This window comes from Nycticebus coucang, chromosome 5 (assembly GCF_027406575.1).
Source record: "Nycticebus coucang isolate mNycCou1 chromosome 5, mNycCou1.pri, whole genome shotgun sequence".
Taxonomy (NCBI): domain Eukaryota; kingdom Metazoa; phylum Chordata; class Mammalia; order Primates; family Lorisidae; genus Nycticebus; species Nycticebus coucang.
The window spans coordinates 18,396,637-18,412,126 of NC_069784.1; the positions used below are offsets into that span (position 1 = coordinate 18,396,637).

Genomic DNA, 15,490 nt, shown 5'->3' on the forward strand with positions numbered 1-15,490 from the left:
TAAACTGTTTCCATGACTGACTCGAAAATAAAATCGTGTGTGGGAAGAGAAACTTGAGGGGGAAGTTAAACAACAAATGGAGAGGTGTGGAGTGAAACCTCAGGGAAACTGTTGGTTTTGCTTTAAGGGAATTTGAATTGTGAAATTCGTAGTTGCGAAATTTCACTCGTTTGGTTCTTGTGAGAACTGAAGTTTGTTTTAATTGTCAATTAAAAGCGACTGGCGCTCGGGTCGCTGGGATCCAGGGAGCCTGTGTGCGCCCGAGGGGCGCCGGGGCGGCCTGATGGCCCGGGCGGCCGCTGGGGGTCAGGATAAGCCCGCGGAGCAGCCCGGCCGCCGCCCGCCGCCCAGCCGGGAAGGGCGCCCGGCTCCGGAGCGCGAGGCCTGCCCGGGCAGGCGACGCGAGATGCACCGTCGATGTCCCCGCGCGGGGCCGCAGCCACCCGGAGGTTCCCTTGGCTGCCCTTATTTGTAAGGCAAATCTAGGCCCGCGCACACGGTGCTCGGATGTCAGGTACTAAATTGCCTTTATGAGAGTGGAGCAGGCTTGCTGATGACAACGCGCAGATAACAAAAGAAGCGTGGCCTTGGTGAAGATTTTATGTAAGGGGAAATGATTCATTTGAATTCAGAAGGAGTCTTAAAATAAGGCAGAAACAGCCAAGCCCTGGATTTTCTGCCTTATGACTTGTTTCTTAGAAGTTGTTTAAAAAGAAAAGAAGAGAAAAAAAAATTTTTTTTTTTTTTTAAAGAAAAACTCCCCCAAATTGCCACTCAAGGTTTAGATTTTCGTGGGTTGCTATTTTCTTCAGATCCAGGTTGGCTTCTTGTTAACCCCCGGCTGCAGCCACAGAAAACGAGATTTTCCTCCCACTGAGGGATTAACCGCCTGGGAGCCTTAGTGGGATGACGAGGTCTTGAGAGACTGGAGGTGAATGAGTCTGAAATGTTTGAAAGAAAACATCTTCAGCAGTTTGAGAGCTGCACTAAGACACTTCAAAGAATCAAAATTGCCCTTATTTAAGAGCTTTGGAGATCCAAATACAAGTCCCTTTTCTTTTGCCAAGAAGGCCACTTACTCATTTTGTGTGTCTTTCATGCTTCAGGGAAATGCTGGGATTCTTTTTCAATCCCTAACCAGGCATCTGTTTGACTTTTTCTGCAAAGACCAATTTTTTTCTTGAAGTCTCAAATTTCTGTTCCTTTTGGGGATGCCATGTGGAAGAGGGAATCAGTGCCTTTCTCGGGAACCAAATGAGAGAGTGAAAGGCCTCACCTCTTTCAAGTGGGCCCATGTTTGGGTGGTAGGGCTGCTGGGGCCAGAGTGATGTTCAAGGGCTGTCTGGCAAACTGTCTGGGGTTAGAGATGAGGAACATTCCTTCATTCACCTGTTGGACCAGCATTTATTAAGCACTCACTACACCTGCTTATAGTGGTGGGGAAGCCAACAGCGTGGAGGAAGATGGCAGCAATTATTCCCCTCTATTGGAAAATCCACCATCTAGTGTTCTTTTTTCTTCATGTAGAAGCTGAGAAAAACCCAGGTAGGTCAACATGGTTTTATAAATATAACACATTAGCAATAGCAACCAAAACCCCATCTGAGTCACCAATGGCAGGTGTCCATTTCTGATGGCCCACTGATCCCTTTTGTCCCTGGGGCACATCTTGTCATCCAGAGTGCCCTTTACTTTGAGCCACATCCTTGGCCTGCAGTCCTCCAGGATAACATGGGGCTGGGGGTAGAAAGCAAGCAGATCACGGGTACTTATACACTTCTGTCCTTAGAGCCAGCCAGCTGTTGAATGGCCTAATGTGGCTTTACTGTGAGAATGGGGAAGCTGTCCTTATCCTTTTGGAAGAAGGAGAACCCAGAAGTTTATTTAATCTTTTCTAGGCAACTTATTTTATTGCATTTTTAATTTCCTCTCTTGCATTAACATGACCCTTTTCACTGGCTTCCCACGCCTGGTGCTTAATTACTTATCATTAGCAATGTACACGGGGGCCTTGCTGCATATTTATAAATGTGATCATTAGTACATGGAAAGACAAAGACTTCTTTAAGACTGTCATTAGTTATTCTGTTTTCATGGAAATGTTCATTAGGAGAAACTACCCACCTGGTTAAATAATTATAATTAAGAATTGGTAATCTCCTTTGCATTTTTAACTTGCTCTTCTGTCTGTTTGTATGAAGCTAAACAAGCCTTATCCGGCCAGTATTCTGTCTTTCATTTTCACAGGAATTGTCAACAAATACAGACTCTTGGTTTTTAACTTAGAGGTGCCATCTGATTTGCGGCATGCGTGGTAAGTACAAGTTTTGTAATTCAGCAGTTAATCTCCAAACCCATTAACCAGCCATGGGATGGTGAGTCAGTGAAGGGAATGAAAGGATCTCTGGTTGATTTTGTTTTCTGGACTTTTGTCAGGGGTGCAAATTGAACTCCGGGCTTCCAACCAAACTTTGTAAGGAGGTCCTCAGCCACAGAGACACCAGCATGGGCAGCCACTGGCCACTGCTCCTTTGGGTGTGCCAAGTAAGACAAGTGGCAGTTGGATGGCCTGAGTATTTGTGTGTCAGCATCCATGTATTTGTATATTTGTGACCAGGGGTAACCACAGCAGTGGCACAGCTGTGGCCCTGCCAATGCCGTCTACAAGCAGTCTTCGAATTGCTAGCACATGGTCATGAGGCTCGTACGCGGTTACGTGTCAGCTAAGCTGAAACAAATGAGGTGACAGAAACACAATAAAGGAAGCTCGGTCATGCTGCCACCCACTCCTCCCTGCCTAGACTGGTCCTCAGCAAGCTGCCACCCTGGACTGATGAGACTGTGCCGGTGATAAGCCACAACTGTGGGAAACGCTGGGTGGGGGCATAAATATCATCTGTAAACAATTAGGCAGCCACTGCTCATTCAGTGCCGTTTTGAGAAGCTGAGGAAGTCTGCAATCAGTTATATCTCCAATTACCATAAAAATATATTAGCCATTCATTCATTTATTAATGATTCATCAGTTAACCACACATAATGAGCAAATAATTAGCAGTGCTGTATGGTTGCCAAAATTGAAGAAGTGTTGGCATTTTAAAGATGAAAGGTTGCATTTATGCAAAAGTCTGGTGATGATAAAGTTAATATGGAAGATAATTATAAAAGTGGCTGTCCTATATTACAGGCTGAGGTACCACAAAACTTGCCTAATTGAACTGAAATTAATATTCTTCCAAAGTCTACATGTTGCCACACACAAACTGCTGAATTTCTCTTGAAGATCTCCCTTCAGTAAGGTGCACCGCACAATACAAGTTAATAAAATGCCAGACAGCTAGACTGTGTTCTTTGTTTGCTTGGTTCAGGGCCTTGTGGAAAACAATAAATTGCATTCATGTCAGCTGAGGCCCATCCCTTTGCTAATTACCGTTTGGTGCTGAAATGACTTCTGTGAAATTGGGAGCATGAGGAAACATATAGCCATACAAGGGAGGCTTTTCAGAGTTTTGCAGTAAATGTGAGATAGGCCTCAGGCACACAGATGTTAAAACAGCGAATTCCCCAACAGATTACACTAATGGAAACCCTGTCAGGGTAGGTCAAATCCGGGTCTGTGGTCAAAATCTAATTAAGGTTTCTGTACTTAAAAAGAATATGAATGCCTGGGGGTGGTGATGAATGTATAAGAAACTCACTTGTTTGTAAAATTGTTAGCGTGAATAGTAAGTACCGTGGGGCTGTTACCTGCCACGGAACACCTGTTTTCCGGGGCTCTCTCTGCTCTGCAGAATGTATGCAAGGCGGGTTTTTTCAGAGGTCAGTGAACTCAGCTCAGGCCACAGTGGCTCCCCAGCTTTGGGGCCTATTCCAAGGTATGGTTTGAGGTCATGGATGGAAATGGATCCTTAAAAGTTGCCTTGGAATCCCAAAGGATGCTTTACTTGGCCACATGAAAACCACCCCAGATGATCCTGCCCAACTGCCTGGCGCCACTGAGGAAATAGTTTTTTGCTGAGGGTGTGGGGCTGGCCAAGTCTCCCCTAGTGGGGAAACAAAGGGTCGTCTGCTCGTGGCTGGCCCTTGGGCCTGTCGGGACTGCCTCCCGGAACAGCTGCAGCGTGCAGGCGCGGCCCTGCTTCTAATAGAGGAAATGAATTTATAATGCTGCAGTCTCTTCATTTTCACCAAGCACAAATTTCCCCTTAAATACTTAAAAACAACACCCAGAGCTGGATATACCTTAAATTTCCAATAAATGAAACCTTAATCCAGTCTGTTGCTGAGTCTGAGTTGTTATTAAAGAAATAAATTTGAAACAGCAAGTGGTTTGAGAATTTTTGAATTTAATTATTTAAATCTACTTAGGGTAACTCTCACGCGCTATTTCAGATTCCCATGGAGAACATGAATTCTGGGAAAGGTATCCCACGCAGGGCCCTGGAAATACTAACTTTCATGTACAACTGTGGGCTCAGCCATAGACGGACTATGCCACCCTCCTCCTGGGAAGAGCAGAAGAAAGAAACTCTGAGGTTTCTCCCCCCCACCCCCACCCTGTAAAATCAGCCAAGGGATAAAGGATATATTTTTTCAAAGAATGAGGGAAGCCAAATCCTCTTCTTTTAACTTCTGTGGCCCTTTCAGAGACACGGTTTACATGTAATTCATTTGAAGCTCTGTGGAGAGAAATAGTTCATACAGTCGTTTGCTGAGCTGTGTTAGGGAGCACAAGGTAAAAGGAAAGTGTAATTTAAATGGCCAGCAGCTAATTTAGGCTGTGCTCTGGCCTAGTGAGGATCTGGGGCCTCCATTTCGGCATTTGTGAAAATGGACCATCTGCTGTGACTAACCTAAGGGCTGTACCTCAGTGGGCCTTTTGGTGCTACTTTAGTCCCCAGCCTTGGGGAGTTTCTGCTTTCCCGATGAGGGCAGGTGTCACTGTGGCTTTAGTTTTAAGAGCAAAGGATACTTTCAAGATATTAGCAGTCCAGCTTTTTAGTGATGTCCACATGGTGGTGGAGGTGGGGAGCAGGTGAAAGATTCAGGCACACCCAAGTGACCATCTCTTTCTCCAGTTTACCACAACATTGCTATGTGTCGCACGAAGGGTTTCTTCTGGACCCTCTCTGTGTATAAGTGGGTTAAATCACAAGACATAACAGACACCTGCATGTCATCTCTGGGGAGTGAGGTCTCACCCACACAGGGAGACCCTGAGTCGGAGAGGCCAGGGTCTAATTCATTTCCCTTTTGTGCTGGCTGTTTGATAGCAGTCAGGACTCAGAACTGCCAGATGGAACTTTCCCACACCCAGTGTAGACTATCAAGAGGATATTCACTTGGAGTGATTTCTATTTTTCCTCCAAACATAAAAGTCTTCATAGATGCCAAACATCTTTAAGAAAAGAGCAGTTCTTAGTGTGGGGCCCGGTCTCAGCCTCAACCTGTCCCCAGTAACAGCGGGGGCTGCAGAAACTGCAGTGTTCGGAGGATGAGTAAATGTTTGAGCATCTCAAAGAGCAGACAAGGCTAGATTAGGGGTTTTCACAGGAAGCAAGGTCTTCAGCAATGGCTCAGAAGTTAAGAGTTTCTGGGTTTATATTTTTAGTAACAGCAGCATAGACTTGTAACAAGTTCTGCGTATTTAATTAAAAAAAAAAAAAACTACAAGTAACTCTTCTAGATGTAGTGCTGGGTCCTAAGACTTAAGAGAGGAAAGTCATGTTTCCTGCTCTTGGGAGGCTCTCATTGTAGCTTTGGGGAGTAGGCAGGCACTCAACAGTATGAATCAAACTCCGTGTAGTCAAATTGCCGCATCATTACAATGCTTAGCATGTAGGAACTCAATACATGTTTGTTGAATGAATGGATCTGTTAAAAAGGGAGTGTCATGTTTCTTTTTTTTTTTTCCTGAAGCATTGTTATGTGAATTAGAGAGTTAACTTTTATAACGTATTTCATGCCCCTACATGCTATAAGTACAGATTATTAAATATCATCGTCATATACTAGGGTCCTAAGCAGTCAATTATGTTTTCTTATGAAGTTAGTGACATTTAGATTCTTTTGATGGGCAGATGATGTAATATTGCACCTGTTGGAAAAGTAGGCATTTTGGTAAGGGACATTCATTCAGAACTATTTATAAAAGAGCAAAACAGTGGCTTCTTAATAAGTGGATTTGTATTGTTTCCCAAGGAAGTAACACAGCTGAACTGTCTAACTCTTTGAATCGGAACTTCTGAAATTAAAAGACTATCATTTCTTAAAGCTCTATTTGCTCTACATTTCTTCTTCATTTCTTTCTTTCTATTTCTTTTCTTTTCTTTTTGAAACTGAGTCTCACTTTGTCTCCTTCAGTAGAGTACTATGGCTCCGTAGCTCACAGCAACCTCCAACTCTTGGGCTCAAGTGATTCTCTTGCCTCAGCCTCCCAAGTAGCTGGCGCTACAGGTGCCCGCCACAACTCCCAGCTATTTTTAGATGGGGTCTTGGGCTAGCTCAGGCTGGTCTGGAACTTGTGAGCTCAGGTGATCCTCCCACCTCGGCCTCCCAAAGTGCTGGGATTACAGGCGTGAGCCACCATGCCCGGCCTTCTTCATTTCTGATTTTTCTGTTATACTGTCTGGATTGGGTTTTCATCCACACTTTGTTTTCAGCCTTCTCTCTCTTCCTCTTTGCTCTGAGTCCCACTCTCTCCCTGTCTTCCTCCGCTTTCCTCCCTTTCCTTCTCCTCCCAAGATATTTCATCCATCAGGGATGTCCCTTGAGCCCCATCTGATCTGTCTGAAGTACGGCTCGTCAAGTGTGGCACGTCCAGAGCTGCTGTTTCTGCTTCCCGTGACCACCCCTCTGCCTGTCTGAGCGTGGGCCAGGAGCACTGCAGTGGCAAGGCTGACTTCTTTGATGCCCTGCAAAGCCCATGTTTGTTTATTGGGCCTTTGCTCTTTTTGATGCCTCACCTGGAAGCTGTCTCCTGTTACACCTTTCTAAACTCCATGTATCCGGTGGCCATCTCTTCTTTGGAATGATCCTTCTTCTTTACTTCCTCGATTTTTACCTCTGCTGAGCTCCTAATGCCAAGTATAATTTAGTATTAGCTTCTCAAAGAACCCTAAGCTTCATATAGCTTAAAGAGGCTACAATGCTTATTACATACCAGGTGTAATAAGCAGCAAGGTGCATTGCATCATTATTTCATTCAATCTCCATGGCAACCCAATGAGCTAGGCATTTCTGTCATTTTCCTTTTACAGATCAGGAAAGTAAGGCCCAGAGAGTATGAGTGACTTACCCAAGGTCATAAAGTGAAAAGGATCTAGAGCTGGGTTCTGTAGCAGTCACAGTTTGGTACCATCCAAGTCCCACTTTGGGATCCAAGGGCTTACTCCTCCTCCGATGTCAGGCCTCTTTGCTAATTGCCTTCTGCTATAGTGAGCCTATTCACTCAATGTCACTCCTCTTTGCTGGGATAGCTTATAGCCAAAGACTGGTTGTTGGAGGGATACAAAAGTCTGTTCACTTTATCCCAACTTCAGAAACTCTGAAGTGTAAACCAGCTTCAGAGCTCTCTGTGAGGTTGGCTAAGGCCTCTGTTATAACTACATCAGAATCCAACTTCTCCTTGGGCCCAGTCCTGTTTCTTTCCCTTTGGTTTACCTTCTGCAAATGATGAATCCCAAGAGCAGGGACTAATAAACTTCCCATATCTAAATCTTTGATTCAAAGTCTGCTTCTCGGGGAACCCAACCTTAATAGTAGTTGGTATCAGGAATGGTCCCTGGAAGGATATGCTAGGTGGGATTTTGGACCTGGATCACCTACCAGCCACAGGTAATGAGGACCTCTCTTTGGTTGTAGGTAGAGCAGAGACAGATGCTGGCACAAGGTGGCTGTTGTGAATTGGAATAGTATGCTGGTGGAAGGGAATACACTAGTGGGTGAATGTGTCAGGGGAAATAGTAATGATAAGAACAGTGATGCTGGGTGACTATTCTGGAAGCAATTAATGCTTTGGGCAAAGAGGGAAAGTAATCAGCAATTAATGTGAAAACTAGAAGGCATCACTGATTGGATACCAAGTAAGCCCCATTTCCTGTAGTTAGACGGCAGAAAAAGTTGATATCAGGGACAGGGCTTAACCATAATGTTGGCAGGGTTCCAAGGCAGATGCCATGCCAGGCTGGGTTCTGATTAGGAAAGAACAAGACCCTGAGATAGTGGATGGTTGAGTTGAACATTTTGAGTCTCCAGATCCCCCTCAACTCTCTGGGCTGGCAGAAGTGGCCCTTCCCTCTCTGTTAAAGGCTAGCATTTGAAGAAGATGCAGAGGCCTCTGACTTACTCAACAAACGTGTCCTCCCCATTTCAAGATCTGCCCCCCATGTTCCATCTCTTAGAAGCCAGACTGATAAATAGGGTTAAATCGCAACAATGTCTGGATGGGGAAATGCTGGGGAAGGAAAGATACCATACCTTAGAGCAGTGTTTTTCAACTTTACTTTTTCTTATAGCACACTTGAACCTATAGTTAAGCTTTCATGGTATGCTTAAATTATGTTGATAAAAAAAAAAGATTAAAAAATATACTTACTGTGCTTTGAACTTCTTTTGAAAATGATTTAATTAATCTTTAAAAAATTTCACAGCGCATCTAAGATCCTCTCATGGCACACCAGTTGAAAATCACTGCCTTAGAGGAACTCCAGGATCTAGCCAACGGATGCCAGCAGGATATGGGACATTACTTAGAGGACTGGTTCTGAAAGCACCAGATCAAGGCAGGTGGAGTAAAAAGGTATACATAGGTTACTATGAAAGTTTTGAGACAGACTGTGTTATGGTCCATTATTTCACTTCCAAGAAACACAATTGACAGCATCCTTTCTTAATCATCTGTGCACGTTTCAACTTGCTCAGCCTAACCAACTTGCTGGTAGAGCTTCATTTGTTTCTGATCTCAGGGAGTTTATGTTTCTTGAGTTTTGTGTATCTCAAAACTATGGTAATGACCCACATACCTATGGGAAATTTTACTGCTAAGGGAGTATACTCCTGGGATACGGCATTTGGCTTCTGGCAAGGATCCTGGGATCCTGCTTAGAGAAATGTGCATGACAGAATGGAAGTGTTATTTACACAGGTAGGAAAACCCACCAAATGACTGTGGTCCATGGGAGGGCTCCGAGGGTATGTTGCCCATGTTTTGAAAAGCAGCTCCTGGCAAGCTTTGACACTCAGCCCATTAGTTGTCATGTGATTAGGAGGCCAGAATTGCCCATCATGAACTGGTTTCTCTTAGACTCAATGAGTCATAAAGTCAGGTGGGTGAGAACAGAAATAATCATTGTAAGAGGGAAAGGGAGCCTTCGGGACCAGGCATAAGCAGGACCAGAGGTCACAAGTAAGCTACATTATGGGGTTACCCAGACCCCCAGGTTGTCATCCTCTGCTGTCCCACTGCCTTTGCCTCAGTGCACACCTGTGGCCACATGAGGTCTCTTATGGCCAGTTGATGAACATGTAAAGTTGAACTTGGTTCACGAGTGTGAGTAGGTTGGCCTGGTACGTGTGTGGGTGCCTGCTGAAAAGGGACTGTCACTGTGCTCTGGTCTTACTCAGGGTGACCTTGAAGTCACCAATAAGTAGAAAGCATCCCAATGGACATAGCTTTAAGTGGTTCACCTGCTCATCCGCTTTGTGTGGAAAGAGAATATGTACACACCCATGGGCAATGGGAAATGGCTTGATCAAATGGCCAGGAGTCTGAAAGGAAGGTAATAAGGAGGTTTGGGGAAGAGCACTGCTGTGAGAACAGGCATGAAGTGTGAAGACCTTGTATCACAGGTTAGCACCCCCAGAGAGCACTCAACACAGAATTGTCATGGACAACCAGGAAGAGAGAGCGATTTAGTGAGCCTTGGCAACAGATGACACCAGCGCTGGCCTGGTGGGTGCGTAAGTGGTGCACTATGGTGGCAGGGCTAGAGGCTGCGCAGGGAGCTACAGCATGGCTCCTACTCACCAAAATAGCATAGCTATTGCTGCTACTGAATGTCTGACTTGTCAGCAACAGAGAACAATGCCCAGTATGACATTTTGTTTTGAGGTCACTAAGAAGCCACTTGGTGGCAAGTTAGCTACTTGGCTAGAAGGAGTGCCAATCCATTTTAACTTGAAGAAAATGATATTTTGGGTCTTTCTTGCCTGCCGAGCCTTGCAGGGGCCTGGTCTGGGAGTGGGGTGGGGAACCTGTGGTTTTAAGAAACTTGTGGCCTTCTTGGTTCTTAAGCGTGGCTTTTTGACTGAATCCAATTTTTTTTTTTTTTATAACAAAACCTTTGATTAAAAGGGCTGCAGCAGAGAAAGTTGAAGCTTTTGTTGACACCGTCGATGGTTAAAAAAAAAAAAAATCTTGAAATCAGAAAGCCATAGGTTCCTTAGCCCTGATAAGGATCCCGCATCACACCACATCACACCAAAGGGCCAACTCCACTGCAAGGTGGGTGCACCAGTGGACACATGGCCGTGGGGGTCCTGCGGCTCCAATCTCACATGGCACCCCTAGAGGAATCTGGTTTTCTGGTGTAGGCATGGCCTGCTTCAGGCACAGTGGTGGGACTAGCTTAGGGATGGTGTCTGAGGACCAGGCACTAGTTTCCAGGACACCACAAATCAATGACCATTATGTGGACCTGTTCCCCAATAGGCCGAACACATCGGTTCAGGAACCGAGGAATGCAAGTATTTGGGGATCAGCTCACCATCACGCCCAATGCCCCTCTGGGGATTTGTACTTCCCTTTCCCAAAATTCTGGGTTCCGTAGGCATAAAGGTCTTGGCTCCCAAAGGAAGAAAGCCTCACCAGGGGACATAGCAGAGTCCCATTGAACTCCAAGCTATAGCTGCTGGTTGGCACTTCAGGCTCCATGTGCCCAGCGACCACCATCATAGTTGCAGTATTTTATCCTGAAGAGATGGGGCTTCTCTTATACAACAGGGGCAGGGAGACTTGTGTTTACTGCCAGGTGAACACTGGGATGTCTTTAGATATTCTCTTGCCCAGGTTTGATGGTAAATAGACAAATGCAACAGCTGTGGCCTGAGAAGAGAGGCTCAGACCCCTCAAGGCTGAGAGTCTGCGTCACTACCAGGATGGCCGCCCAGACCAGAAGAGAAGGCAGCCGAGAGTGAAGGGGATGTACACCGGTCACTGGAAGAGAGAGAGGATGATATCCTTGGCAATATTGAGACCAGCGACAGATGGAGTTTGCCCTGGCCACAGTGGCAGGGTCTGAGACTACAGGGCTGAGGCTGGTAGGGAAAGGTATTTTGACTCTTGAGTGGCTCAATTTTTTTACTTTCCAAATTACTGACAGTTTGTTCAGAATTAGTGCTTCCATTTCTGATATACCAGGCTAGCCATTGGGTCAGCCTACCATGTTTCCATAGCTTTTTCATATTCTGTGAAGACTACTATTCATTCACTGAACTTTTTTTTTTTTTTTTTTTTTTTGAGACAGAGTATCAAGCTGTCACCCTGGACAGAGTGCTGTGGCTCATGGCAACCTCCAACTCTTGGGTTCAAGCAATCCTCTTGTGTCAGTTTTTCTATTTTTAGTAGAGATGGGGGTCTCACTTTTTTGCTCAGACTGGTCTCGAACTTGTGAGCTCAAGCTATCCAGCAGCCTTGGCCTTCTAGAGTGCTAGGATTACAGGCGTGAGCCACCGCGCCTGGCCCATTGAACATTTTTTAAGCATCTACTGGGCATCAGGCTTTATTCTTGGTACAAAGAATATGAAAATCACTAAAAGAAATAAGGCATACCCCTTGCCCTTAAAAAACTCACGGTCAAGCGGAGAAAAAAGTTAATTAGCCAACTAGTACAAACACGAGGGTAAATACAGTGCCGAAATGAGCATGGAGGGATGATGCCTTAACCTGGTCTGAGAGGAAGGATGATTAAGGGAAGTTTCCAGGAGGAGTTGATGCCTGAGCCTAGCCTTGTAGAATAAGAGAAAAGAGATCAGGTGTGGGGGAAGGCTTTACAGGCAGAGCAAAGGTGTGGGTTAACAAAGAGCACAGCTGGGTGTTGCTGTAGCCTGCGGACAAGGTCAGAGATGATGAAGGGGTTGGATAATGAGGGCTCTTCTATTCCATGCTAAGGAGCATATGTACACTTTATCCTGAAGATGATGTGGAGCCATTGACAGGTTTTCAGTGGAGAATGTGGTCTCAAGGGTACTTCAGTTTTTTTTTTTTAGTCTCCTGCTTGCAGTCCCCTCTCTTACTTCCCTGAAATGTGGCTTCTTGAGTGTCTTTTAGTCGCTGTATATGGCATCTTAAAAAAGCCTTATCTGATGCATATGAGGGTGACACATTCACATTAACAGCAAATCTTGGTTCTGGCAGATACCAAGCAAACCTGGCTGCTGAAAGACGTTCTTGAGGTCACTGCCTCTTGGTAGGGTCTTCAGCATCATGCTTGCCAAGGCCTTTTCAGCTTTTTTGTATTGTGGAGACTTGCCCAGCCCTCCCCTCCAAATTATTTAAAAAAGCAGTGCCCAAAGGCACAGCAGGGGAAGTTGGTGATTGATTATGGGCCCAGAGCTGCTGGAGAACAATGGATTTTAGGGAGAGCCATCTAGAATCTTCTGCACATTGACAGTGCTTAGGAAGGCCCTCTTGGCATGGGCTGCTTTGCTGAGTCATTTGAATTCTGAAGACACAGAATCCACCCAAGGCCACCACACACTCCTAGCCACACACCCTGAGATTTCAGCATTCCAAGAAAGCTTAAAGAATCAAGGATCTCTAATGGTCAGGCAAGATGAACTGGGGGACAAAGAAGGAAAAAAAGTCAGAAAAGATCCTCAGGTATTAGGAGACAAGGAGATGCATGAACTATTTTTGTCAACAAGCTCCTAAATGAGTTAAAAGTTGACACTGAATCTCAGGTGGAATCCAATGTTCTATGGAGATAAACTAAAATACGAGGTAGAGACCACCTTGGCTGGTCGGTTGTTTTCTTCACTAACAACCACACAGAGCACATAGTGGTGGATTGGAGTAATTGACGATGGGTTTGAGAACTACAGCCAGTCTACTGGGACAGAAACTGTGCTTGTTGATTGGTGCTATTATTAAAAACTTATAATGTGAGCAGGATGTCCGGCATGGGTCAGTTGTTCCAAATTAGGGATCATAAAACTCTCTTGACACCAACCCGTTTGTCTGCTGTGTTAGCACTTGGTCTTCCCTCCTTTCCCTTCTAGTCCACACAGACACAATGCTGGTGTCGTTCCCACAGAGCGCAAGGTGCCAACCTGCACACTGTACACAGAGGCCTGGAGAGGTGCTCTGCCTTGCAAGCGATGATACAGCTTACCCTTTAGAGATTAGATAGAGTTTAATATAGCAAAGACTCTGAAAGACAGCAATCAGTGCTACAACCCAAATGGTGAGGCCATCCTTTCATGAGTAGCTTTTTGTGGACAAAATGCCTGGTACACATCGAATATAGGGAAAATATTTTATTATTATTATTGTTATTATTATTTTGAGACAGAGTCTCAGTCTGTCACCCTGGGTAGAATGCCCTGGGATCAACTCATAGCACCCTCAACCTCTTAGGCTCAAGTGATCCTCTTGCTTCAACCTCCCAAGTAGCTGGGACTGCAAGTTCCCACCACAATGCCAGGCTAGTTTTTCTATTTTTTTTTTTTTTTTTGTAGAGACAGAGTCTCACTTTATGGCCCTCGGTAGAGTGCCGTGGCTTCACACAGCTCACAGCAACCTCCAGCTCCTGGGCTTAAGCGATTCTCTTGCCTCAGCCTCCCGAGTAGCTGGGACTACAGGCGCCCGCCACAACGCCCGGCTATTTTTTGGTTGCAGTTTGGCCAGGGCCTGGTTTGAACCCGTCACCCTCGGTATATGGGGCCAGCGCCTTACCGACTGAGCCACAGGTGCCGCCCATAGTTTTTCTATTTTTAATAGAGACAGGGTCTCACTCTTGCTCAGGTTGGTCTTGAACTCCTGAGCTCAAGCAATCCATTTGCCTCGGCCTCCAAAATCTTTTAAAAATGTGTTTTTTTAAACCTATGAAAGCCATTGTTAAATTTAATTCAAATGTTGTAGATATGCATAAAAATGGTCAGATTTTCAAATGGATGGAAGAACTGACAATTCTAGGCATTTCTATAATAGTTTTCTAACTGTCTCTGTTTCAATGCCGCTTTCCTTCCTCTCTCCCACCACCGAGCTCCTTTTTGCCCTAGTAAGTTGGATACTTTAAGCCCAGCACAATTTCCAACCTGTTTCCATTAGAGGCCCTGTGATGCCCACAGCAGCTCACTTGGTTTCCCCACCAAAAAGAGACTGATGTACAGACGTCAGTTGCCATTGATTCTTGTGGAATGGGGCTGAGAGATTGACCGAGAAAAGTGAGAGATGGTTAGTTCCCAAAAGACAGAAGAGAGAAGAGAAGAAGCATGCCTTCCTGGTGGAGAGAGTGGGTGACTGTTTAAACAACATGGTAGCATTGGAGCCACATGGACTTTCTACCCCCAAACCTTATGTATCTATTTGTCATCCATTTTTGAGTTATAGAAAAAGAGGGAGAGATGCAGAGTTTCTAGACCCAGTGCTGTTATTAACTTTAAGACCTGGGTTTCCTTACCTGAAGCATGGAGAATGGGCCGGGGCAGGGGGTGGAGGGAGCAGAGAGGGCGGGATGATGCAATGATATCTGAGTTTCCTTTCAACTTGGAAATTTTATGAAAAAGAATCACATATGGCCACCCTGGATGGTTATATTGCTACTGTATGTTTTCTTTAAACCGAGTCTCAAATCCATTCAATATGAAGTAGATTAGTAATGGGAACCAGAAACTCTGGAGAGGCCACTCTCATATGCAGGGAATTTACTGTCTTGCCCGGTGTAGTTTGTGTTTATTTCTGCTGACTCCTAGGTGAGGGTCGATTCTGGGGAAGTCACATTTGTAGAAATCCGAGGGAAAGCAGAGGGAGAAGTTTTCTCCTTCATGTCCCCTTTCCAAACAATCTAGCATCATTCCTCATCTTGTGTTGACATTACTTATGAATGCTAATGAACTCATAAGTGCTAATTAATAACTCCATGTGCTTTTATTTACTGGCAAATATAGGGATCCAGGTGCAGTGTAGACCTGGCCCCACACACATCTCTCCATCTCTGAGCTGAGAATAGAGGTGGGATGACTGCTGCAGCACTGCCAAAGTCAGCGCCTTCCACATATTCTAATACACACAGGAGCTGTAATTGAACTCTCACAGAAGCATCATCTTCTGATTTTCCACTGAGAAGACAAAAGTCAGGGTCAAGTCCAGCTGTATCAGTCAGGATTCTCCAGGGAAATAAAACCAATAGAATATATAGAGATGTATACAAAGACACTTGTTATGAAGATTAGAGGCTGAGAAGTCCCACCATCTTCTGCAAGATGGAGG

The 15,490-nt window shown here is 45.1% G+C and overlaps 1 long non-coding RNA gene across 1 annotated transcript; it reads left to right on the forward strand.

The window, feature by feature from the left end:
* The first annotated feature begins 215 nt into the window (after window positions 1-215).
* Window positions 216-4,257, forward strand: LOC128585990 (uncharacterized). The gene is made up of 3 exons (XR_008380163.1): window positions 216-1,545; window positions 2,248-2,314; window positions 2,437-4,257. It is a non-coding gene; the product is annotated as an uncharacterized LOC128585990 (long non-coding RNA).
* Window positions 4,258-15,490: the final 11,233 nt, after the last annotated feature.